The following is a 24,949-nucleotide window of genomic DNA, read 5'->3' as shown; positions in this document are numbered from 1 at the left end:
ATAAAGACAACAAAAATCCTCACAACTGGACCAGTAAGCCAAATCATGATAAACAGAGAAAAGACTTAAGTCGTCATGAATTTCATTTTACTTGGATCCACAATCAAAACTAATGGAAGCAGCAGTCAAGAAATCAAACAACGTATTGTATTGGGCAAATCTGCTGCAAAAGACCCCTTTAAAGTATTAAAAAGTAAAGATGTCACCTTGAGGACTAAGGTGCCCCTGAACAAAGCCATGGTTATTTTCAATCATCTCATATGCATGCTAAAGCTGGACGATGAGTAAGAAAGACCAAAGGAAAGTTGATGCATGTGAATTACGGTGTGGATGAAGAATATTGAATATACCACAAGAACAAACAAGTCTGTCTTGGAAGAAGTACAGCCAGCGTGCTCTCTGGAAGCAAAGACGGTGAGACAGACATCCTCTGGATATGTTATCAGGAAGGACTTGTCCCTGGTGAAGGACATCATGCTTGGTAACACAGAAGGTCAGCGCAAAAGAGGGAGATCCTCTGAGAGATGAACTGACACAGTGGCTGCAACAATAGGTTGAAACATAGCAATGATTGTGACAATGGAGCAGGACCAGGCAGTGTTTCATTCTGTTGTACATAGGGTTGCTATGAGTCAAAACCAATTTGATGACACCTAACGACAACAATAACAGTACACAACCGGAAAACTTTAATTAAAAGCATCAAACATTTATAGCCATTATCTAAATCTCTACTAATTTTAGTCTACAACTTAGAAAAAAACATTATCCAAAAAACATGATTTTATTCTAATAGACTTCTAAATATTTGCCATTCCATCCACAAATAGCATAAAATATGCAATCTTTAAGAAATGTAAAGGAATAGGTAGAATTTCATAAACATACCCTATATCCTGGAATAAGCCTCAGGAAAAAATCCCATGAGATCTATAGTTTTGATTCCCTTGCCTTTAATATAGCATCTCCCTCTTAAAATACATATTGATTTGACTCAAGCTATCGGATGAGCTTAAGTGAAACCATAAAAAGCTCATCAAGCATTGATGCAGCAGGTGGCAACTGATTCTCTGTAGAAGTTATCAAGTTGTTTTCATAGAGGCAATTCTGCTGCAGCTGGCTCCCAGAAACCACAAAGAGGGCAACGGATTATAGACCATAACAAGAGTATGCTATTTAATGTTATCTTTGGCCCTTAGAGTAAGTACCTTCAGTGAGGGTTACATAATGCAGCTGAGATATGTATGTCCTTCCTACATTTAGTTGAATTTTTCATATTCCTGCAATTCTCTGCAAAAAACACAAGTGCAGATTTTATCCCTATGTTTTACTGAAGAGATTTTTTGGGGTGGGGGGGTAGGGGGTTACATTTTGGTGATTTTTAACTGTTTTAATATATATGTATATTTTATGGTACTTTAGATGAAGGTTTACAGAACAAGCTAGCTTCTCATTAAACAATTAGTACACACACTATTTTGCGACACTGGTTGCCAACCTCATGGCACGTCAAAACTCTCCCCTTACCAATCTTGGGTTGCTGTTACCAGCTTTCTGTCCTCTCCTGCCTTCTTGTCCTTGCCCCTAGGCTAGTGTGCCCATTTGGTCTCATTTTGTTTTATGGGCCTGTCTAATCTTTTAATCTTTGGCTGAAGGGTAAACCTCAGGAGTGACTTCATTACTGAGATAAAAGGGTGTCTGGAGGCCACACTCTCGGGATTTCTCCGGTCTTTGTTAGATCAGTAAGTCTGTTTTGTGTGTGTGTGTGTGTGTTTGAATAAGAATTTTGTTCTACATTTTTACAGAAGAGATTTTTAAGGAAATATTTTTATGGGACCTAGAGCTTATCACCATCAGACAGAGAAAATGATCTAGCCTGCCAGGGGGTTATTTAAGTATAACCAAATCATATTTTTGATTCAACAATTCCATTTCCAGGAATATATACTAAGGTGATAATCGAAAATGTTCAAAAAGGTGTCTACAGATATTAATCACAACCACACAGTAAACCAAAATGTTCAAAAGAATATTAAATAAACAATAATATATCCACACAATGAAATATTATACAGTGATTATTTTTTTACTGACAGAAGGATATCCATTATATACTGGTTTTTAAAAGTAGGCTGGAATAAAAAAGCTTGTATAATATGACGCCGGTCATGTAAGATTCATATGTAAGACACACACATACGAACAAACTTAGGAAAGATACGCCAAGACATGAATAGTAGTTACCTTTAAGAGGTAGAATTTTACCTCTCATTTTACTACCTTTTTCTGGATTGCTAAAAAAATGCTATACTAGTATGTACTATCTTTATAGAAAAAATACTAAGCCAATCTACATTTTGGAAAAAACGAAATCATAATTTTAAAAATTTGCCTTTTCAATCACATTAGCTACATCTTATAATCACATAAATACAGTGAAACATATATTTTAAGAATCCTGAAAGAATCCTGAAAAAAATGTAAACATTTCAAATGTGGCACCATTTATTACTCACTGGCTCTGGAACTTAAGCAACTTCTGAATATGGCAAGATCTTAAAAAAAACCAATTTTCTCAGAAGTGATTTAATCTCTCATACTTGGAACCTGAATCTAGTAGAGCACCCATAGTTCATCAAATGAAGTAAGTTGTACAATAATAATCTTTTAAGTAGAGTGGGAAAAGGTACAATGATACTTTTACACTGGAAACCAAATCCGTAAAAAAAAAAAAAAAACCTGCCCTGAGGCTTCCTGAAATTAGTCAATGTGACAGTCACTGGCATGTTCTCAGTCCTCTTCACAGTTTTACCTTCCCTTCGAATTATTAAATGGCGCAAATGGTTAAGCACTCAGCTGTTAACCAAAAGGTTGGCAGTTTGAACCCACCTAGAGGTGCCTTGGAAGAAAGGTCTGGTGATCTGTTTCTGAAAGGTCACAGCCATGAAAACTATGGAGCACAGTTCTGCTCTGCAGTACGTGGGGTCACTATGAATCATACTCAACTTGATGGCAACTCATTTTCAATCTGTTTATCTTCTCTGCATGTATTTAATTCCATCAGTTCTTTAATCATGCAAGCCCTCTTCTCCCTTGGTTTCTAAAATACTGCACTGCTCTGGCTCTCCTTTTTTCTTGTCTCCACTTTGTTGTCCCTTTCAATAAGTAAATGGCTAAAACCAGTGCTAAGCCCTCAACCATTTTGTTTTTCTTTCTCTACCTGTTCTTTTCCTGCAGATTCCAGTCTTGCTCAAGGCTCATTCATTACTTTTATTCCGATAACGTCCAAGTTTCCTTCATCAGACCTAACCTAGCCCCGAAACCAGTACGAAACACTTCTACCTGTATGTTCTGACATTACTGCAAATTAACTACTCGTTCTAAAAATTTTTTTACCAAAGAAAGAGCTCTAAGTCTGTATTAGAAAGCATCATTATGTCAAAAATAGAACTCCCTACCTTTCCTGAGAAACCACCTTCCACACTGATTTTCCCAATTCTCTCAACGCTACCATCTTTCTTTCAATCACTCAGACCTAAACTCTGAATCTTCAAAGGTCTCTCTCCTTTTCCCTAACATCTTATCAATCATTAAGTTCCGATGATTTTGACCTCTGCAATGTCTACCTTACATGCAGTCTTCTCTTCCAATTCCCATTAATACCACCTAGATTAGATCCACATCATCTCATTTCTCAACTTCTGCACATTTCTTTCAAAAGATATCCCTGCATTCAGTCCTTCCCCACTCATTCGTTTACTATGCTAGGTTTGGAATTCAAAAAAAAAAATGATAAAAGCATGGTCCCTACCACTAAGAAGATCATCATAGATATTGAAGACAGTACATGACACTGAAATAATTTCTCTCCAGTTGACCTAAATGTTACTCATTCTTCAAGCTATTCCCTTACTAGCAAGTCACTTAACTTCTCTGAGCTTTATTTGTCTCCTCTGTGAATACATAATTATTAAGTCTTATGACTTTCTAGGATTGTTGAGGTTTAATAATAGCATATATGAATGTACTTTATAGATGATTTTTTTAAAGCTTAGTACAACAAATAACAAAGACTAACAAAGGACTAGGAAGGGAGTGATTAATTTACCAAGCTAAATTTAATTTCCTAAACTATCACTTTGGCCATATTACCTCTCTACTCAAAAATATTTGATAGCACTCCATTCTTTAGAAAATAAGTCCCAAACCCGAGTACTGAAATCTTCTAAAATTTGGCTCCACCCATTTTCACACACTCAATTATTCATTCCACAGAAATGTTTTGATCTCCTGTGAAATAGTCCCAACACTCCAAAACTCTACTTAAATTTCCTAGTCTAGTAAAATTGACTACTCAGATTGATCTGTACTTTTCTCCCTCCTTTCTATTTGCTTCCCTGTTCAGCAGTTCTAAAGTCCCCTGACCTTGAAGGCTCAACTCAAATAAATTACCAATTCTACTACCCAAATTCAAGCTGAAGTTATCTTCTGCCCAGCTCTGACTTCCTAATATCAGGGTTTTTTGATACTGCTTAATTAGTTATCTCATAACATTTTCTCTGTTGCTAGTAAAAATAAATTAAAAAATGTAATTGTTATTTAACCTTTCCCTAACATAATGGTCTAGCGCAGTGCTGCTGAACAGAACTTTCTGCAATCATGGAAATATTCTGTATCTGTGCTGTCTAATAGCTAGTAGCCAGATGTGGCTATTGAGTTCTTGAAATGAAGCAAGTGAAATTGGGGAACTGAATTTTTTATTTAATTTATTTAATCTAAATTTATTACATGTGGCTATAAGTTACCCTACTGGAGAGTTCAGTCCAACGCAACTAAACCTAACTGGCCACTCTACACCATTTGCTCCTGCTAATCACCCTACCTCTCAAAACTTTCTCCCCTTCCTTAGCTTCCAAGCTGTGTTCTCTTCTTGCTCCTCTCTTCTCTCTGCTTGGCTCCTTTGCCCTGGTGCCCCATTACGATATTCCCCAAGGCTGCATCCTGGAATCTATTTTGTCCCCATGCAACATGATTTCCCTGGATGATTCCACTGATTTGATTTTAAATTCACTGACAAGACGAGCCTTGGTGGCACAGTGGTTAAAGCACTCAGCTGCTAACCAAAAGGTCAGAGATTCGAACCCACCAGCTGCAACTCGGGAGAAAGATGTGACAGTCTGCATTCACAAAAATTTGTAGCTTTGAAAACCCGACAGGGCAGTTCTATTTTGTCCTATAGGGTTGCCGTAAGTCAGAATCAACTTGATGGCAGTGGGTTTGGTTTGGTTTGGTTTATTCACTGACAACTCCTTGAATTAGTTTCCCCCTTAACCTCTCGCAAGTTCCACCCCCAAGGCCACCCCAATTATCTTCCTGGTGAACTCGTGTTTCTTATCCTAGATAAAATATCATATCTTTGGTAAGGGCTTTCCTGACCTCTCACACCAGGCACAACAAAGAGAGGCTCCATCTGTTTTGTGACTGCATCCTCCTATTATCAGGCCATTGGCAGGACTGCAGGAAGAGCCCACAGAGCTTCATGGGATCTCAGTGGCACTACCCCTGCACCTCTGTCTTCGCGACTGAGGTGGAAAGACCCCTCACTCACTCTTTCCCCCTCCAACACTGACAGTCTAACCGTCAGCCTACCTAATAGACATGCGACCTCTGCACTTAGCTCCTGGTCTGCCTGGAAAACTTCTTTTAGGACTGTGCTTAAATATCATCTCATCAAAAGAAGACTTCCATGATAATTACAGAAAATAGCAATATCCCATCCCCTATTCTTGTTGTTTGTTGCTACGGAGGCTGGTACCCAATTCATGGTGACCACATGCATAATGGAACGAAATGATGCCTGGTCCTGCACCATCACCGTGATCAGTTGTGGATCAGACCATTGTGATTCACAGGACTTCCACTGGCTGATTTTTGGAAGTACATCACTAGGCCTTTCTTCCTAATCTGTCTTAGTCTGGAAGCTTCAATGAAACCTGTTCAGCATCACAGCAACATGCAAACTACCACCGACAGTCAGGTGATGCCTGCTCATGAGGGACACTGGCTGGGAATTGAACCCAGGTCTCCTGCATGGAAGGCAAGAATTCTACCACTGAACTACCCTCTGTGGGCTCATCCTCCATCCTTCTTACCCTGCTTCCTTTTTCATCACAGCAATCATCACCTAACACAGTAATGTTTATGTATTTTTTTCTTTCTCCACCCAAATGGTAGACCCATTGGGGGAGAAACTTTGTTCTGTTTGCTGTAATATCCCTTAGGGCTAGAAGACGGCTTGGCACACTGTATGCACTCAACAAATATTTTCTGAATGAATGACTAAAAAAAGTCTTAGTCATTATTTACAACCCTAATGCAGTCATCCTTCAGTATCTGCAGGGGATTGGTTCCAGGACCCGAGCAATACCAAAATCCACACATGCTCAAGTCCCTTACATAAAATGGTGTCATATTTGCATATAACCTATGCACACCCTCCCGTATACTTTGAATCATCTCTAGATTATTTATAATACCAAACACAATGTAAATGATATGTAAATAACTGTTAATGCTCACACTTAACGCAATGCTTTCACCGCTTTTGCAAGCACTTTATCAAGAACCAGAGGGACCACTTTTGCCATTGTAAGGACAGCACTAATACTTCACAAATTTCAGCTTCTTTCTGCTTTATTGTGGGAATGCCCAGTTCGTTCCTATAGACCTGACAGCCCACTTCGGCAAGCAACATGCCACTCTTCAAAAAATCTAAGAATTTTATTATGTCGTCAAGAGGTAGCACTTTACACTCCCTGTTAGTCTTTGAGAGGTTGTTTGGGCCACTTCATTTTTTTTTAGGAGCCATTTTTTCACAGAAACAAAGGGTGCACACAACGCAAGTAGACAGCAAGCAAGACTGAGATCTGTGAAATGGCAGGAGGCTACGGGGGCGGGTATGCCTACACATCACTTCATTCGCCAGGATTCAGCGTAATGCTTGATGCACAGCAGATTCAAGTTTTCCTTTTTGGAACTTTATTTTTTTCCCCCCAAAATATTCAATCCATGGTTGGTTGAATCCACAGATGCAGAACACTCACATACAGAGGGCCGAATGTACCTAGCAGAGCTTCTTATACATAGTTTAGTGAGTGCTTCGGTATAAAAATGAATTAATTTAAGTTCTTTCATGGCAAAAAACCACCAAGTGTCTGTCAGTTTCTCCTGCTGTGGTGGCTTAGTTGTTGCTGTGATACTGGAAGCTTTGCCACCAGTATTCAAATACCAGCAAGGTCACCTATAGTGGATTGATTTCAGCTGAGCTTCCAGACTAAGACAGACTAGGAAGAATGACCTGGCAGTCGACTTCTGAAAATATTGGCAAGCAAAAGCCTCACGAACACTAGCAGAACGTTGTCTGACATAACTCCAGAATATTAGCCCCTCAGGTTGGAAGGCACTCAAAATACGACTGGGGAAGAGCTGCTTCCTCAAAGTAGGCTCAGATCTTAATAATATGGATGGAGTCAAGCTTTGGGGGGACCTTCATTTGCTGATATGGCACAACTCAAAATAAGAAGAAACAGCTGCAAATATCCATTATAAATTGGAACATGGAACATACGAAGTAAGAATCTAGAAAACCTGGAAGTCATCAAACATAAAAACATCGATATTCTAGCCATTAATGAGCTGAAATGGACTGCCATTGACCATTCTGAATCAGACAATCATATGGTCTACTACACCAGCAATGACAAATTGAAGAGGAATAGTGTTGCATTCTTCATCAAAAAGTACACCAAGATCTATCCTGAAGTACAACACTGTCAGTGATACGGTAATATTTATACGTCTACAAGGAAGACTATTATTCAAATTTAAAAATCAACCACTAAGGCCAAAGATGAAGAAATTGAAAATTTTTACCAACTTCTGCAGTCTGAAATTGATCACACATGTAATCAAGATGTACTGATAATTACTGGTGATTGGAATGCAGGAGTTGCGAACAAAGAAGAAGGACTGGTAGTTGTAAAAATGGCCTTGGTGACAGAAAAGACGTCAGAGATCAAATCACAGAATTTTGCAAGACTGATGACTTCTTCATTGCAAATACCTTTTTTCAACATCATAAGCGGCATCTATACACATGGAACTTGCCATATAGAATACACAAGAAAAGAATCGACTATATCTGTGGAAAGAAACAATGGAAAAGCTCAATGTCATCAGTCAGAACAAGACCAGGAGCTGACGGTGGAACAGACCATCAACTGCTCATATGTAAGTTCAAGTCGAAGTGGAAAAAAATCAGAACAAGTCTACAAGAGCCAAAGTACAACTTTGACTATATCCCACCTGAATTTAGAGACCACCTCAAGAATGGATTTGAAGCACTGAACACTAATGACCAAACACCAAACGAGTTGTGGAATGACATCAAGGTCAACTTAAATGAAGAAATCAAGAGGTCATTAAAGATAGGAAAGAAAGAAAAGACCAAAGTAGATTTCAGAAGAGACTCTGAAACTTGCTCTTAAACGTAGAGTAGCTGAAGCAAAAGGAAGAAGTGATGAAGTAAAAGAGATAAACAGAAGATTTCAAAGGCTGGCTCGAGAAGACAAACTGAAGTATTATAAAGAAATGTGCAAAGACCTGGAGACAGAAAGTCAAAAAGGATGAACACATTCAGCATTTCTCAAGCTGAAAGAATTGAAGACAAAATTCAAGCCTCAAGTTGCAATATTGAAGGATTCTATAGGGAAAATATTAATGCATGAAGCATAAAAAGAAGATGGAAGGAATACACAGAGTCACTATACTAAAAAGAACTGGTCAATGTTCAACCATTTCATGAGGTAGCATATGATTGGGAACCGATGGTACTGAAGGAAGAGGTCCAACTTGCACTGAAGGAACTGGGGAGAAACAAGGCTCCAGGAATTGATGGAATACCAACTGAGATGTTTCAACATGCGGATGCAGTGCTGAAAGTGCTCACTGGTCTACACCAGAAAATATGGAAAACAGCTACTTGGTCAACCCACTGGAAGAGATGCATATTTGTGCCCATTCTAAAGAAAGGTGATTCAACAGAATGTGGAAATTACTGAACAATTTCATTAATATCAAACGGAAGTAAAATTTTGCTGAAGATAATTCAAAAGTGGTTGCAGCAGTACATTGATAGGGAACTGTCAGAAATACAAGCTGGATTCAGAAGAGGATGTGGAACAAGGGATATCATTGCCAATGTCACATGGATTGTGGCTGAAAGCGGAGAATAAAAGATGCCTACCTGTGTTTTATTGACTATGCAAAGGCAATTGACTGTGTGGATCATAACAAATTATGGATAATACTGCAAAGAATGAGAATTCCAGAACACTTAATTGTGCTCATGAGGAACCTGTACTTAGACCAAGAGGCAATCGTTCGAACAGAACAAGGGAATATCGCATGGTTTAAAGTCAGGAAAGGTGTGCATCATGGTTGTATGCTTTCATCATACCTATTCAATCTGTGGAAACCCTGGTGATGTAATGGTTAAGAGTTCATTCAGCTGCTAACCAAAATGTCTTCAGTTCGAATCCACCAGGCACTCCTTGGAACCCCTTTGGGTCAGTTCTACTCCTTCCTATAGGGTTGCTGAGTTGGAATCAACTCTACAGCTGTGGGGTTAGGTTATTCAATCTGTATGATGAGCAAATAATCCGAAAAGCTGGACTACACAAAGAAGAACGCGGCATCAGGATTGGAGGAAGACACGTTAACCATCTGTGATATAAAGATGACATAATCTTGCTTGCTGAAGGTGAAAAGGACTCGAAGCACTTACTGATGAAGATCAAAGACCACAGCCTTCACTACGGATTATACTTCAACATAAAGAAAACAAAAATCCTCACAACCGGACCAATAAGCAACGTCATGATAAATGGAAAAAGGATGGAAGTTGTCCAGGATTTCATTTTACTTGGATTCACATCAACATGGAAGCAGCAGTCAAGAAATCAAAATACACACTGCACTGGGCAAATCTGCTGCAAAAGATCTCTTTAAAGTGTTAAAAACAAAGCTGTTACTTTAGCAACTAATGTGCACCTGACCCAAGCCATGGAGTTTTCAGTTGCCTCATGCACATATGAAAGCTGGATAATGTATAAGGAAGACTGAAGAACTGATGCCTTTGAATTACAGTGTTGGCAAAGAATACTGAACATATTATGGACTGTAAGGAGAATGAACAAACCTATCTTGGAGGAAGTACAGCCAGAATGCTCCTTAGAACTGAGGATGGTGAGACTTTGTCTCACTTACTTTGGACATGTTATCAGGAGGGACCAGTCCCTGGAGGACATCATGCTTGGTAAAGTAGAGGGTCAGCGAAAAAGAGGAAGACCCTCAACAAGATGAACTGACACAGCACTCAAACAACAGGCTCAAGCACAACAATTGTAAAGATGGCACAGGACCGGGCAGTGTTTTGTTCTATTGTACATAGGGTCGTTACGAGTCCCGGCTGTCTCAACGGCACCTAACAACAACATGACAAAAAAACAAATCTTGTTCATCTATTTTTGTATTTTCCACAGCTTAACATACTGTCATGCCCAATATAGACACACAAAGAGCTAATATGGACCAGAATCATGAAATCTGAGTTTGAAGCCTAATTCTATCAATATTCCTTTGGCGACCTTGAACAAATACCATAATATCAGCTTTTTTTTAATTTGCTCATGAGATCCATTACGATGATAAAATTCTGTTATCACTAGGGATCCAATACAGAAAATTATCTCAATTCATTTTTTCTCCCGCTATTTGGTCTTTGGTCATTACATGCCCAAATTCCATTTCCTGACATTCCCTGTTCTTTTTCTTAAGTAATTCTGTCCTTCATATATAACTGTTACAGATTCACCATCAGTCTTTAGTAACAGAGCATGAGCTATATTTCTTCTGGTACTGGTGGTCCCTTGCCATAATTAAACCAATCTCTTTCACCAAGGTTTTCACATACAGGACAAACAAAATTAATCGATATGATTTTCAGTTCCAACTAAGGGCATGCATCTGGTGAGACTGTTGCCAAAATCCTTGGCTATGGTATAAGAAAAAAAGTTAACTATCCAATAAAGGAATTAAACCCATGACCTCATTAACATTCTCCTTTATATCAGACCTAAGCAACCACAGTTGCCTAAGAAATCTATGCAATAATGACAGCAAACTGAAACCATATAATCATATCACAATCATGCCAGGTAACATATGAGAACTGGTTATACAAGACAATCCCATGTTACATACATATTTCAGTGTATGATGCTTAATCTTATAATCGGTTTAAATAATTTCTATTTTTAGTCTGAAATAAGAGCTTATCTTATTTGGAATTTCATTTTGGTCAATTCCTTATACAGATACATAAGCCTACATTTTAAATAATTACTAGAATCAGAATTAAGGTCATAAGGACTGTGTAACAAATACCTTCTCTCCTCTAGATTTCTACTTCATTTCTAAAGAATCACGGATTAGTATATCATGCTGTTCATTATTAAGTCATAGGCAAGGCTGCTAATAACATTATACAAACTTCAACTGTTAGTTTGTCATATTGTGGTGACTTTCATGTTGTTGTGCCACTGGAAGCTATGCCACCAGTTATTTCAAGTATCAACAGGGTCATCCATGGTGGACAGGTTTCAGCAGAGCTTCCAGACTAAGACAGACTAGGAAGAAGGGCCTGGCAGTTACTTCTGAAAAAACTGGCCAGTGAAAACCTTATGAATAGCAGCAGAACATTGTCTCATACAGTGCCAGAAGATGAGCCCCTCAGGTTGGAAGGCACACAAAATAAAACAGGGAAGAGCTGCTTCATCAAAGTAGAAACCAAAAACAAACTCACTGCCGTTGAGTCATTTTGACTCATTACAACCCTACAGAACAGAGAACTGCCTCACAGGGTTTCCAAGGAGCAGCTGGTGGATTTGAACTGCCGACTTCTTGGTTAGCAACCGAATGCTTAACCACTGCTTCACCAGAATCCCCCTCAAAGTAGAGTTGACCTTAAAGAGGTGGATGCAAGCAAGCTTTTGAGACCTTCGTATGCTGATGTGGCACAACTCAAAATGAGAAGGAACAGCTGCAAACATGCATTATAAATCAGAACATGGAATGTACAAAGTAAGAATTTAAGAAAATTGGAACTCATAAAAAATGAAATGGAACACATAAACATGCATATCCTAAGCATTAGTGAGCTGAAATGAACTGGCATTGGCCATTCTGAATCAGAAAATCACATGGTCTACCATGCTGGGAATGACAAATTGGAGAGGAATGGTGGAGAGGAATGGTATCATACATTCATTGTCCAAAAGAACATTTCAAGATCTATCCAGAAGTACAATGCTGTCAGTGATAAGATAATATTCATATGCCTACAAGGATAACCAGTTAATACAACTATTATTCAAATCTGTATACCAAACACTAATGCCAAAGATGAAGAAACTGAATATTTCTACCAAGTTCTGCAGGCTGAAATCGATCAAACACGCAATCAAGATACATCAATAATTACTGGTAACTGGAATGTGGAAGTTGGAAATGAAGAAGGCTCAGTAGTTGGAATATTTGGAGACCATCTCAAGAATAGATCTGATGCATTGAAAACTAATGACCAAAGACCAGATGAGTTGTGGGATGACATCGAGGACATCATACATGAAGAAAGCAAACGGTCGTTAGTAAGAAAAGACCAAAATGGATATCAGAATAGACTCCGAAATTTGCTCTTGAACAGTCTAAGTTCAAATTCAGGGCACCAGCTCTAGGCAAAGTCTTTCCCCCTGTTGGCTGAAAAGTGTGTGTGAGTGTGTGGCAGGGCGGGGGGCAGGGGTGGGGAGGTGGGAACAGTCCTAAAGAGAAATGGTGCAGAAAACTATTACGGATTATAAAAATTTCTGGAGGAAAATGTGATGAGGTACTTCCTCAGTGCATTCCTTATTTACTGTATTCTCGTCTTTTGAAGCTAGGATAACTTTTGACTACAGAGACTGGCAAAGCAAAATATGAGGAAGGCCTTGCAGTGAAATGGGAGAAGTGCCAGGATAATTCAACAGACCCAATCCTACCAAAACCTGTGGGCACTTTACCATTCTAGTACTAAGGTTACTTGATTACAAAACTAGTAGACTGAACCATATAGTAATCCTTAATGACCCCTTCAAATAACAGTGCTCAATAAATGGCAATTATGCATCAGATACTAAACTAAACCTTTCATATACTTATACAGTTACATAGTTACAATAACCCCGCAATATTCCAACTTCAAGGTGAGAAAACTGAAGCTAAGAGAAGTAACTTGTTCAAGGTCATATTCCTAAAAACGGCAAAATCAGAGTTCAACTGTAGATCTATATGACCTTTACCTTTTCTACAATACCATGCTGTTTACCTTCTAGCTGTGAGAGTCCAAGTCCAATTCCAACCCTGCCACAGTGATTTACTCTGGGGATATGGTTATATCCACAATGTAAATGTCTTAGTTATCTAGTGCTGCTATAACAGAAATACTACAAGTGGATGGCTTTAACAAACAGAAATCTATTCTCTTACAGTTTACAAGGCTAGAAGTCCAAACTCAGGGCACTAGCTCTAAGGGAAGGCTTTCTCTCCCTGTTGGCTCTGGAGGAAGGTCCTTGTCATCAAGCTTCCCACAGTCTAGGAGATTCTCAGCACAGGGACTCTGGGTCCAAAAGACGCACTCCACCCCCAACTGTGACCTGAGGAAGGGTATTGCATTCCACCCTAATCCTCTTTAATATAACCTAATCTTGCCTTATTAATCACAAACAGAGATTACGATTTACAACGTACAGGAAAATTACATCAGATCACAAAATGGAGGACAACCACACAATACTGGGTATCATGGCCTAATCAAGTTGACATAAATTTTTTTTTTTAATTTTATTTATTTTATTGTTGTTGAGAATCTACACAGCAAAACATACAGCAACTCAACAGTTTCTACATGTACAATTCAGGAACATTTATTACATTCTTCGAGTTGTACAGCCATTCTCTCTCTCATTTTCTGAGTTTTTCATCCATCATTAACATAAACTCACTGCCCCCTAAGTTTCTATCTAATCTTTTTCAAATTGCTGTTGTCAATTTGAATCCATTTAGATAGTTCCTGAAAAAGCATAATGCTCAAGGCAGATTTTTTTTTAACTAGTTAAGCTAAACTATTATTCAGGTTTTTTTTTTTATTAACTTTTATTGAGCTTCAAGTGAACATTTACAAATCAAGTCAGACTGTCACATATAAGTTTATATACACTTTACTCCGTACTCCCTCTTGCTCTCCCCCTCCTTTCGTGATAATTTTGCCAGCTTCCAACTCTCTCTATCCTCCCATCCCCACTCCAGGCAGGAGATGCCAACACAGTCTCAAGTGACCACCAAGTTGACATAAATTTTTGTGGAACACAATTCAATCCATGGCAGTAAGGCTAATCATGTTTTCAGATACAAAACTAAACAAACGTAATTTAACCTAAGGGACTACTAAATAACTTTAGTACCACTAAGACAAAACAACTATGCTTTCCAAATATTAATTATTCTGTCTCCAAGTTCTGGAAACCCAATTTCAATGCACTCAGATAGTACTCTGATAATTCCTTACCTACAATCCTCTCCAGGAACAGTTCTTGGTAATTCCTGGTAATACACTGATAGCAATTATATGAACCTCCCATACACCCTCCTCATACACTCGCCCATATAACACACGTACAAAGGAAGGTCACTTCACTATTCAGTTATTCAGGTTTGGTTCTTTTGAATGTTCAATGATTTAAGAAAATGTTGATATAATTACTTTCATGCATTAAGAAAAAACAAAAAGTCAACAACTGTGAAAAGACTGACATTTTACCCTAGTTGCTAACAAGTTACCCTGTCACAATTTCATGAATACTGGAAGAAGAAATGACATTCCTGGGTGAGAGAAAAAGGACTTTATTACTCATGGCACAGCAGGCAGCCGAAGTTTGATGTTCAAGCTAGTTCCTCATGCCCCTCAAGGTCTCTGAGAGCAACACAGGTAGACCTAGATGAATGCTACACACACAGTGGGTTTGCATCACAGCTGAGGGAACCATTCCCAAGCTTAGGAAACCTCAATCTTTTTATAACAGGCTGCAAGCAAATCTGTCCAACATCTGTTCCAGAAGGTGTTTACCGTATGATTTGCCCTAATTTTATATATATTTTAAATTTTCCATAATAAAAACGTGGAAAAAACATTTCGTCAGGTAGGCCAAACAGGCATTATCAGAGACAAACTGCATTTCTTACCCTTTCCTACTTCAGAAAAAGTGTGTTCTCTTCTTTTCAGGGCTAGAACTTAGGCTCTTGATTTCAATCTCTCCAAACTTCTCCGGGATTAGGTGATCCAATAAAATTTCTTTTAAGAGTTCGCTTTGAAGGAAACACCCCACAGCCCAAAATTAAATGAAAATTTAATAAAATATTTCATTAAAAATAATGAAAGTCATAACAAAAAGTCAAGAAATTATACAAAGTTTTAAAATGTCAAGTGAATGAACAAAAAAGTAAGTTTACTTTTCCAAACATTAGCTACAGTACTTAGCATACTCTACAATACCACGATTATCTAAGGCCAGGAGCTATTTGGGGGCAAAACCCACTGTTGTCAAGTCGATTCTGACTCACAGCGACCCCATACAGTTTCCAAGGCTGTAAATCTCTCCAGAAGCTAACCACCAACATTTCAGTTAGCAGTCAATCACTTTAACCACTGCACCACCAAGGCTCCTTACTTGGGGGCAAGTACTATCTTATTCATCGGGTAGCTCCTGTGACACAGTGAAGACTCAAGTGTTTGTTAACTGAGTAAGAACTCCTAATAAAATAACCATGGTATTATTATCACATCTTTCAAAATATTATATTAATTCCTTAATATCATAAAATAACTAGTCAGTATTCAGTTTCCCATTCTCATGTTTTTAACAGTTGATTTTTTTCACTCAGGATCCACATAAGATTCCCACATTGCATTTGGTTGTTATGTCTCTTCAATCCCTTTTAATCTATAAATCCCCACTACCACCATATATACTGACTAATCCCAAATCTTCATCTTTAGCTGAGACCAAGTTCCAGATCTGTATCTCCATTTGCTTTTGTACAGCTCCAAGTGGATGCAGGTATCTCAAGCTCAACATGTCTAAAGTTGAACTCATCTTTTCCCCCAACCTGTTCCTACGCTGAAAACCCTGGTGGTGCAGTGGTAAGAATTACGACTGTTAACCAAAAGGTTGGCAGTTCAAACCCACCAGGTGCTCCTTGGAATCCATATGGGGCAGTTCTACTCTGTCCTATAGGGTTGCTACGAGTCAAAATCGACTCAACGGCAGTGGTTAGCGGTTTCTGCATTTTCTCCCATAATGAATGACACCTCCTGTTTTATCACATAAGACAGACACTGGAAGTCACTCTAAACTTCTCCCTAATCCTTTGTCTCCCCACATACGTTCTCCTCTCCACCCCCAACACCAAGTCCAGGACAAGGTCCTAAAGATTCTACATACTCCAAAACTTTCTCATCTATCCTTTCCCATCTCCACTGTTATCATATCTCTCTGCCTCTAGTCTTATTCCTAAGCAATTTATCTCCAATACTGCTATCATAAGGAGTCTTCTAAAATACATATGACGAGATTCCTCTGAAAAGCCCTTTCAATGATTTTGTACTTGGTAGGTGTGTTAGTCATCTAGCGCTGCTTTAACAGAAATATCCAAGTGAATGGCTTTAACAAAGAGAAATTTATTCTCTCACAGTCTAGTTGGCTATGTGTCCAAATTCAGGGTGTCAGCTCCAGGGGAAGGCTTTCTCTATTTGCTCTGGAGGAAGATACTTGTCATCAATCTTCCTCTGGACTAGGAGCTTCTCTGCACAGGAGCTTTGGGGCCAAAGGATGCATTCTGCTCCTGGCACTGCTTTCTTGGTGGTAAGGTCCCCCTGTCTCTCTGATAGCTTCTCTCTTTTATATCTCAAAAGAGATTGGCTTAAGACACTATCTAACCTTGTAGATCTCATCAACATAACTGCCAATAATTCATCTTATTAACATCATAGTGGTAGGATTTACAACACATAGGGAAATTTCATCAGATGACAAAATGGTAGACAACCATACAATACTAGGAATCATGACCTAGCCAAGTTGACAGATATTTTGGGGGGACACAATTCAATCCACGACACTAGGCTCCCTGTTGTTTTAAGTTGCCACAGAGTCAATTCAACTCATGGAGATCCCATGTGTGCAGAGTAGAACTGCTCCATAGGGCTTTCAAGGCTGTGACCTTTTGGAAGCGGATCACCACCCAGGGACTCCCTGATTCCCTACAGCCTACCAAAATTAGAGAGAAAAAAAAAATTAGCAACGTCTTTAAGAATCTCCAAAATTGGTTAATCTTATGTCATGCATCCCTCCCGAACTGACTTAATGGCACCTAACAACATGCATTCCTCCACACCCTCGTCAATTCTACACTTTACAAACACGACAAACTGCAAATTGCTTTCACTTCTTCAAATACAACACGATACTGCACAACTTGCTTACATTAACTTTCACAGCTCCTGCTACCTACAATGCCATTCTCTCCTTCATTAGGCAGGCAAATACCTAAGTTTCTTTCAACACCCAGGTCAAGCATTGCCTCTGAGAAAACTTTCCTGACGTCATCTTCCCCCTCCTCCTCTAATGGAACTGACCACTAACGCTTTTGGCTCCTTCTACACCAGATGCAATTATCTATAACATGTTACTGCACCCATTATTAACTGTTAAATGCATGAATGCCCAGAAAGCTGTGGAAAGAACAATTTGATATGCAAAAGCCTGACTTCATTGTCTACTTGTAGAACTCTAGAGAAGCGACTTAACATCCCTGAACCTATTTCTGCCTCTGTAAAATGAGAATATCGCTACCTTAACATTGTTGTGTGGATTCAACATGTTTAATATGTGAAAAAGTACTCCGTACACTACAATTTGTCTTTAGCATCTTCCTAAAACCATACACCCAACCAATCACCAGGTCCTGCTGGTTTTTATCTCTAATTCCTTTCGTATATTTTCTATTCTGATACTAGTACCCTAAATACGGGTTTTAATTGCCTTTGACTTAGATTACAGACAGCATGCTACGTGTTCCCTAAGCTAACAGCTTCTACTTCAACGGCTCTTAACCTCAGCTACACACTGAAATCACCTAGGGGACTTAAAAAATACTGATCCTTGCATCTCCCACTCAGAGATCCTGATTTAATTGAGCAGAGCTGCAGCGTGCGAATAGGAATTTTAAAAAGCACCCAAGATGACTCTAATATTTGGTCTGTTGCCTCTCCAGTATTCCAAAATCCTGCCAAATAAACTTTCTTAAACCACAATTCTGAACAGGTTACTTCCCCACCCAGAAAAATTCAATGGTTTGATGCTACCTTAAAAATAAAAATCCCAAACCATAGTTTTCAAGGCCCTGTATAATCTGATTTTAATACATGTGAGATACAGTACAGGATAATGAATAAAACTTGGCCTTTGGAGCCGAAAGGTACACCAGCTCTGGGACCCTGAGCAACTTAATTCTCTGTGGCCTTGTCTATAAAAAGGAGGTAATAAATACTATCTAAAATACTATCTAACAAGGTTGTTGTGAAAATTAAATTAAGTTTATCTGTAAATCACTTGGAACAGCTCCTGATACAAAGTAAAATTTAATAAATGTTAGCTGTTATACATTTCCTCTGGCTTTATTTTCTACTAGTTCCCCTGAGGAAACCCTGGTGGCGTAGCAGTTAAGTGCTACAGCTGCTAACCAAGGGGTCGGCAGTTCAAATCCGCCAGGCGCTCCTTGGAAACTCTATGGGGCAGTTCTACTCTGTCCTATAGGGTCGCTATGAGTGGGAATTGACTCAATGGCACTGGGTATTTTTTTTTTAGTTCCCCTAATGCAGCAAGCAGTATTGCCTGTGGGGCCTAAAATCTGCTCTGAACACAATACATCTGTCGTGAGCCTAGCAAGGTAGTTTGTATATACAGTGTGCTCAATGAGGGTAGATTAGTTTGTTGAACTCAATAAATGTTTGACCAAAATTAAATTTTATGTGTATGTATACTCATATATACATGTGTGCATATAAATTCATATACATACACATATGTACTGTATAAATATATATACATATATAAATTCACTGTCTTTCAAATTCCACTGCTAAAGCAGTCACAAGCTAATGAAAACCTACTAAGGTGATAAGATGTCTGGATAAAAATCCCTTCACTGCTCTAGTGTAACTAGAAAGTTGGACGGGAGAGATATGTTGGAATTTCAATCAAATTTTATCTTCAACGCAAAAATTCTCAACAAAATTCTAGCCAATAGAATTCAACAACATATCAAAAAAAAAATAATTCACCATGACCAAGTAGGATTCATACCAGGTATGCAGGGATGGTTCAACATTAGAAAAACAATTAATGTAATCCATCATATAAACAAAAAACTAGAAACACATGATTTTATCAATTGATGCAGAAAAGGCATCTGACAAAGTTCAACACCTATTCATGATAAAAACTCTCAGCAAAATAGGAATAGAAGGAAAATTCCTCAACATAATAAAGGGCATTTATACAAAGCCAACAGCCAACATCATCCTAAATGGAGAGAGCCTGAAGCATTCCCCTTGAGAACGGGAACCAGACAAGGATGCCCTTTATCACCACTCTTATTCAACATTGTGCAGGAGGTCCTAGCCAGAGCAATTAGGCTAGATAAAAGACATAAAGAGCATCCAGATTGGTAAGAAAGAAGTATCTCTATTTGCACATGACATGATTTTATACATGGAAAACCCTACAGAATACTCAAGAAAACTACTGAAACTAACAGAAAAGTTTAGCAGAGCATCAGGATACAAGATAAACATACAAAAATCAGTTGGATTCCTCTACACCGACAAAAACATCGAAGAAGAAATCACCAAATCAATACCATTTACAGTAACCCCCAGGAAGATAAAATACTTAGGAATAAATCTTACCGGAGATGTCAAAGACTTACACAAAGAAAACTATAAGACACTACTACAAGAAACCAAGAGACCTACATAAATGGAAAAACATACCTTGCTCATGGATAGGAAGACTTAACATTGTAAAAACATCTATTCTACCAAAAGCCATCTATAGATACAATGCAATTCTGATCCAAATTCCAACGGCATCTTTTTAATGAGATGGAGAAACAAAACACCAACTTCATACGGAAGGGGAAGAGGCTCCCAAAAAGTAAAGCATTACTGAACGTGAAGAAATAAGTGGGAGTCCTCACGCTACCCGATTTTAGAACCTATTATACTGCCACAGTAGTCAAAATGGCTTGGTACTGCTACAACAACAGATACATAGACCAATGGAACGGAATTGAGAATCCAGACATAAATCCACCCACATATGAGCAGTTGATATTTGACAAAAGCCCAAAGTCCATTAATTGGGGAAAACACAGTCTTTTTAACAAATGGTGCTGGCATAACTGGATATCCATCTGCAAAAAAATGAAACAAGACCATACCCCACACCATGCACAAAAACTAACTCAAAATAGATCAAAGGCCTAAATATAAAATCTAAAACGATATAGGCCATAGAAGAAAAAATAGGGACAACGCTAGGAGCCCTAATATATGGCATAAACAGTATACAAACATTACTAAAGATGCAAAGGAGAAATCAGATAACTGGGAGCTCCCAACAATCAAACACATATGCTCATCCAAAGACTTCACCAAAAGAGTAAAAAGGCTACCTGCAGACTGGGAAAAAGTTTTTAGCTATGACATTTCCGATCAGCGCCTGATCTCTAAAATCTACATGATACTGCAAAACTCAACTACAAAAAGACAAATAACCCAATTAAAAAGTGGGCAAAAGATATGAACAGGCACGTCACCAAAGAAGACATTCAGGTAGCTAACAGACACATGAGGAAATGCTCACGATCATTAGCCATTAGAGAAATGCAAATCAAAACCACAATGAGATTCCATCTCACTCCAACAAGGCTGATATTAATCCAAAAAACACAAAATAATAAATGTTGGAGAGGTTGTGGAAAGACTGGAACACTTATACACTGCTGGTGGGAATGTAAAATGGTACAACCACTTTGGAAATCAATTTGGCGCTTCCTCAAAAAACGAGAACTAGAACTACCATATGATCCAGCAATCCCACTCCTTGGAATATATCCTAGAGAAATAAGAGCCTTTACAGAAACAGATATATGCACACCCATGTTCATTGCAGCACTGTTTACAATAGCAAAAAGATGGAAGCAACCAAGGTGCCTATAAACTGATGAATGGTTAAATAAATTATGGTATATTCACACGATGGAATATTACACATCGATTAAAAACAATGACGAGTCAATGAAACATTTCATAACATGGAGGAACCCGGAAGATACTATGCTGAGTGAAACTAACCCATTAAAAACTAGTCAGTTGCAAAACGACAAATATTGTAGAAGACCACTATTATAAGAACTGGTGAAACAGTTTAAACAAAGAAGAAAATATTCTTTGATGGTTACAAGAGTGGGGAGGGAGGGAGAGAAAGAGAGGGGTTTTCATTAATTAGATAGTAGGTGTTTTATTTTAGGTGAAGCGAAAGACAAGACACAACATAAGAGAGGTCAACACAACTGGACTAAACCAAAAGCAAAGTAGTTTCATGAATAAACTGAATGCTTCGAAGGCCAGCATAGCAGGTGTGACGGTTAGGGGACCATGGTTTCAGGGGACACCTAAGTCAACTGGCATAATAAAATCTATTAAAAAAAACATTCCGCATACCACTTTGGAGAGTGGCGTCAGGGGTCTTAAATGCTAGCAAGCAGCCACCTAAGATGCATCAATTGGTCTCAACCTACCGGAAGCAAGGAAGTACGAAGAACACCAAAGACACAAGGTAATTATGAGCCCAAAAGACAGAAAGGATCACATAAACCAGAGACTACATCAGCATGAGACGAGAAGAACTAGATGGTGCCCCGCTGCAACTGATGACTGCCCTGACAGGGAACAAAACAGAGAACTCTGAGGGAGCAGGAGAGCAGTGGGATGCAGGCCCCAAATTCTCATAAAAAGATGAGACTTAATGGTCAGACTGAGCCTAGAAGGACCCCAGAGGTCATGGTCTTCAGACCTTCTGTTAGCCCAAGGCAAGAACCATTCCCAAAGCCAACTCTTCAGACAGGGACTGGACTGGACTATGGGATGGAAAATGATACTGGTGAAGAACGAGCTTCCTGGATCAAGTAGACACGTGAGATTATGCTGGCATCTCCTTTCTGGAGGGGAGGTGAGAGGGCAGAGGGGGCCAGAAGCTGGCTGAATGTACACGAGGAGAAAGTGAGTGGAGGGAAGGAGTGTGCTGTCTCATCAGAGGGGAGCAATTAGGAATGTACAGCAAGGTGTATGTAAAATTTTGTATGAGAGACTGACATGATCTGTAAACTTTCACTTAAAGCACAACAAAAATTAATAAAAAAAAAATTTATCTTCACATATCCCCAACCAGCTAAAATTCTAATCTTTCACATATCCTTCTGAGATTTCATGGGGCTCACGGGTGACAAAGAAATGTATTTTAAGAGTCTTAATGTACATGATTTTAATTCAGAGTTAAATGTAGAGCTGTGGGTGTCTTAGCTTTAATTATAGCATGCTTACAAGAAGCACCTGCATATCTTAAAACTTAGGAAAAACTGAAAGTGATAAAGCTTATGAAAAGTCTTCAGTCCATACAATGAATGATTACATTATTTATGGATACTGAAGAATAAATCTTTAAGGTCACTTTTCCTTAAGACTATTCGAGCAAAACAAATAGCTTTCTCTATTATCATATTAAATATCTGCACTTGTTTACACTAGGCAAACGGCATAATTGATTTACTTGGGCAGTCCCTTTACAGATCTACTTTTGATTTTTAAACTGTGGGCATGTCACAGCTGCCAAAAATCTTAGTATGAATGAATTGTCCAACAGTCTTGCCATTCTTTTTAATCTCTGTCCACTTCCAGCAGCCACCAACCACTCCACAGGCAAAGCACACAAACCCAATGAGAAAGTAACCAATTGCTTTTGCAAATGGGAATTGAGTTATCAGTGAAGTAACACCTTCCCTGAACCCATTCCTAAAGATGGATTGGTGGGGAGCAATCTCAGAGCTGCAAGAGAGCAGAGTATGGTGGAAAGGCTGGGGGACAGGAGATGGGAGTTATCCTTCTATGACCTTTTCTCTCTGTAAGAGTGCCCTGGACAGATCATTGCCCACCCTGTCTTCATAACCAGGGCAGAATGTGCCAACCAGAAGCATTCAATACAGCTCTAAACATTTTTGTTTTTAAACTCTGCATGTGTCCAGTTGCAGCATGCACATAATAGGTGCAGATAAAGGGGCTGACCACTACCTTCCACTGCCCTTTTCCCCAAATAAGCTTAGTGATTACAACTAAGGAGGCATCTTGGGGGAAATAACTGTGCACAGAGAAGAAATACAGAAAAGTTCCCTAAGAAATAGATTACATATATGAGTGCAGGGGGCAAATGAGAAAATAGTGAAGCAAAGATTTTTAACAAAAAAGATTCTGTACCCTAAGATACAAGGTCCTTGTTGTTCTTAGTTGCTGTTGAGTCGATTCCAACTCACGATGACCTCATGTGTGCAGAAAACCTGCTCCAACGAGTTTTCAAGGCTGTGAACTTTCAGAAGCAGGTCACCAGGCGTGTCTTCTGAGGCACCTTTGGGCGGGTTCGAATCACCAACCTTTCAGCTAGTAGTCATGCACTTAATCAACTGCCTTACCCAGGGACTCCACATGTTCCCCAGATTCACCAAAAGGATCCAAAGCTAGTCCCTGGGCTCTTACCTTTCTACGTAGGACGTTATCAGATAAGGCAGCTAATAGTTCCAGAACAGAATGAGCTCACAACAAAAATAATTAAAATAAAAAAAATTAAATGTATATACATTTTAAACGTAATTAAAAATAACTAAATATCCTAAGGAGTCAGGAAACCCTGGTGGTGTAGTGGTTAAGAGCTACAGTTGCTAACCAAAAGTTTGGCAGTTCAAATCCACCAAGGTGCTCCTTGGAAACCCTATGGGGCAATTCTACTCTAACCTATAGGGTTGCTATGAGTCGGAATCACTTTGACAGCAATGGGTTTGGTTATTTTTTTAAGGAGCCTAAGTGCTGTGAAAGACAACAGAATGAACAGTCTTAGCCAAAGGAGAGAAAATTTACAGACCAAATTTATCAAAAACTTAAAGTAAGCATAATAAACATGTTCAGAAAGACAGATTTTAAAAAATTTTCCATAATAAAAAGTTCCAAACAGATAACTTTTGTTAACATTCTTGAATGTATATTTAATATAAACTGTTACAGTAGAACTATAGGGAAGACGGAGCTATTTTAATATGAGAGAATAAATACATAGTGATAAACCGGCCGCTAAAATTTTTAGTTATCACTTTGCATAGGGAGAGCTTTGCAACTTAGGGAATTTACATAATTTAGGACCTCAGTTTAGCTGAGGCCCCATCAAAGCACAGACTTTAGGTCATCCAGCATTATGACCCACTTCCACTAGACTGGGCTGTTCCAGAGGTTAGTACAATGGCTGTCGTAGGCAGAGCAATACCCCCTCAAGATGTCAACCGAGCCCTGGTGGCACAGTGGTTAAGAGCTCAACTGCTAACCAAAAGGTCAGCAGTTCGAATCCACCAGTCACTC

At 38.8% G+C, this 24,949-nt stretch overlaps 1 protein-coding gene across 4 annotated transcripts in view; it reads right to left on the bottom strand.

Moving 5' to 3' along the window:
- Positions 1-24,949, bottom strand: part of OSBPL8 (oxysterol binding protein like 8) — a 238,497-nt gene that overhangs the window by 137,760 nt on the left and 75,788 nt on the right. For 2 of the 4 annotated variants that reach the window (XM_064283798.1, XM_064283799.1), the window contains exon 2: positions 15,394-15,516. The exons of the other annotated variants lie outside the window; for them this stretch is intronic. The gene's annotated coding sequence lies outside the window, so the exon portion shown is untranslated. The remainder of the gene's footprint in view (positions 1-15,393; positions 15,517-24,949) is intronic. 4 annotated transcript variants of the gene reach the window in all.

This window comes from Loxodonta africana, chromosome 4, assembly GCF_030014295.1.
Source record: "Loxodonta africana isolate mLoxAfr1 chromosome 4, mLoxAfr1.hap2, whole genome shotgun sequence".
Lineage (NCBI taxonomy): Eukaryota > Metazoa > Chordata > Mammalia > Proboscidea > Elephantidae > Loxodonta > Loxodonta africana.
The sequence above is the reverse complement of the archived record's forward strand: the minus strand, read 5'-3'. Positions and strand labels throughout refer to the sequence as shown.